Source organism: Microtus ochrogaster, chromosome 16 (assembly GCF_000317375.1).
Source record: "Microtus ochrogaster isolate Prairie Vole_2 chromosome 16, MicOch1.0, whole genome shotgun sequence".
In the NCBI taxonomy this organism is placed as follows: domain Eukaryota; kingdom Metazoa; phylum Chordata; class Mammalia; order Rodentia; family Cricetidae; genus Microtus; species Microtus ochrogaster.
In genome coordinates this window covers 9189298-9192450 of record NC_022018.1, presented here as the reverse complement: position 1 = coordinate 9192450, position 3153 = coordinate 9189298, and positions in this window count along the sequence as shown.

Genomic DNA, 3153 nt, shown 5'->3' with positions numbered 1-3153 from the left:
CTGTTTAGAAAATTTAGATATTTGAGGTATTTCCTAATGAGAAATTTGCCAGGAAGGAACTTGTGTAATATCCAAATGCAACCAACCAAATGTATCCTGCATGAGAATTTACCAGACAAGTGATGAGTGGAACAGTGGACCCCATGGTAGGTACAGTAATTTATCTACTGTTCATGCTTTTTATTGAGCATTAACCCATGGAGATCAGAAGAGGCAACAGGTGTCCTGGAACAGGAGTTACAAAGTGTTGGGAGCTCCCAGGTGGATGCTAGGAACTGCACCCAGGTCCTCTGGAAGAGCAGTCAGTAAACTCTTAAATGCTGAGCAGTCTCTCCAGCCTCTGTGAGTGTTAGTTTTGTTTCTAATTATATTCAGTACAAAATACTTTCTTATAAAAGAAAAAAATGAAGTGGGCTAAAACATTGCAAATCCCAAGTTTTTGGCTCAAAAATAGAAATTACATTCCAGAATATGATTTGATGTGTAGGTCTCATCACTTCTTCCATGTGAGAAATTTAAATATATGTAATCCTTTGATTCCAGTTCCTTGAAAAACGCTGTACAATTAACTTCCTTAGGTTTAATTTATGCCTCCTCCAGATCTGTTTAACATTTAATCAAGGCTCAGGATTTTGATCCCTGAATCTATCTTCTTTTAGAAGAGACTTATAATGGCTTCTAGCTTATATGGGTTAACAAATGGCCTTACGTTAGACTGTCACGGTTTGATTACACTGCTGCTACTGGTCTGGTTGGAAGAGTAACATGACGGGCCACAGGCCAAGTTGGAGAACTCCATCTATCAGTGAAGTTCACTTAACGAGACTTAAAAAAAGATGTACCGAGAAATCCCTTTCTCATTTGTGAGACAGAGGCAGTCCCATTTTGAGGGCCAATCTTGTAGATTTTTTTAAAAATAAATTCTCTAAATTACTGACAGAATTATTCTAAGAAATTAACTGAGATCAACTTGTTTCGCTGGCTGGTGCTGAGATCTCCTGCTGGAATGGGAACTAATATGCATATTTGTGAAATAAGAGCCATTTTAATTTGTGCATTGTATAACTTGGAACGCTCTTCCATCATCATTATTTATAGTTGCAGGGCTCACTGGAGAAACAGAGTCTATATGATTGATATAGATTAGGGAGGTAGATAGAAAGACAGGGGATGTATTATAGAAATTGGTTTAGATAATTATGGAGGCAGCCCTGCAATAGTCCATCCCAGACAATCAGGGAAGCTGGGAACATGGCTCTTTCTAAATCCAAAGGCCTCAGAATGTAACCCGAGAACCTGGTGAGCAAAAGGATTTAAGTCCTAGGATTCCGAGGGCATAGAGTCTGGAGTAGAGCATCCCAGGTCAGGATAACAGGGATGTTCCAGCTACAGAAAGCAGAACATTCTTTTTCTTCACCTTTTTGTTCTATTCGGAACCCCCAGACATTTGGACAGAGCTTACCCACATCATCTGGAGAATCTTCTTTTGTCTACCAAATTCAAATGTCGCTTTCCTCGAGAAACACTCCGACAGGCACACACACGAATAATTCCTTTCCGTCTAGTCAGTGTCTGTTAATTGAGTCAAGCTGATACCCTAAAATCAGTCATCACACTAAGTGATTGACTCCAAGGACAATATATTTTTTTCATTTTTACAAGGACGGTTTATTTTAAATGATGACCCTACTTTCTGTGCAGCAAGAGCTTCAGCCATATTTCTAGTATGAGGGAAGGTTTCCTTTACTCTGGTCTAGGGGTTAGTCTACTATTTTACTGAGTATTATTTCTCAAACATTATTAATTACCATACAGTCAGAAAATGGAGCAGGTGTTAAAAATAATCAAGGCCTAGTTTTTAGACCCAAGTATCTTAGAAGTCAGTTTGTGGAGCAGCTGTGCCTGCATTAAGAACTTGTGTTCTTGTGAAGCCAATAGAGAACATAGTTTCACTGCATTTCAGATCGATAGATAGACTTTATTTCGTGTAGGAGAGGTTCAAAATTTATAGAGCAACTCAAAGGCTCAAAGTATTGTAAGGGCTACCAGAGTTGAGGCAAAAAAGATCTTTGCTTTAGGCTCGTGCTATATAAATTTCTCATGAAGCGAAGTAGATGAGTACGTTTGAATCCTGGGTCTACAACTTTGTCAAAATGTGAACTTAGATGAATTAGATTAATTACTTTGTTTGTCTTCTATAAAAAGGGAGTTACAAAATCCCCTTTAGTTCATACATGAATTAAATACACAAGAACATGCAAAAAATATTAGTTCTTGGCATGAAATGGGTAGTCAATAATGGTACATTGTTAATATTATTTTATGTTCTCCCCAGAGATATAAAACCCACAGAAAGGTTTGACAAACAAGACAATAACACACAAATGCTCAGAAACCAGGGAGTACCATGGGAAAGTGAGCTGTATGTTTTGGGAAAATAAAACAAACATCATTTAAATACGTCCCCCAAAAGATCTAATTACTTTATTGCATGGTCTCAGGTGGGTATCCAAAGCATCCCAGGCTGTGAGTCTAAATCAATGAATTTCTTGGAACTCATTACTTAAGATCCAAAGGTAAACAAGTGATTGGGCAAGAAAAGATGGTTTTAATGGTGGGGCCTGGTTTATACTTAAATTATTACAAATTCCCCTTGACAGTTTGTGGTGGGAGTGGCTCTCTTGCAAAATTCCACGGGAAAAAGCCTTTGGATGCTCTTGCTTGTCCTTGGAGTAGGCCACGTCAGACATATTTTACTTTTAGATGATTATTACCCAACTTTTATTTTTCCCAGATGTCTGATGTCTACAACCTTACCAGTTTTATTGCTTTGAGTTTAGTAATTTTTTTTTTTGCTATATTCCATGTGGAAGGCAAATATTCCTGTTGTTAGTGGAGGTTCAACAACATGCGGGGCAACACCCGCTGTCCTCACTGTGAAGGGTGGCTGTTACCTGCCTAACCAACACCCGCTGTCCTCACTGTGAAGGGTGGCTATTACCTGCCTAACTCAAGAACCAGGAATCCAGCTGTCTTGTTTGGGTTGTATCAAGTTTCTAGAGTTGTTTTCAAATGTTTTCAGGGAATGAATCCTGTAGAAATACTTTATAGAGCCACGCCTTTAATCCCAGTACTGGGGAGGCAGAGTCAGGT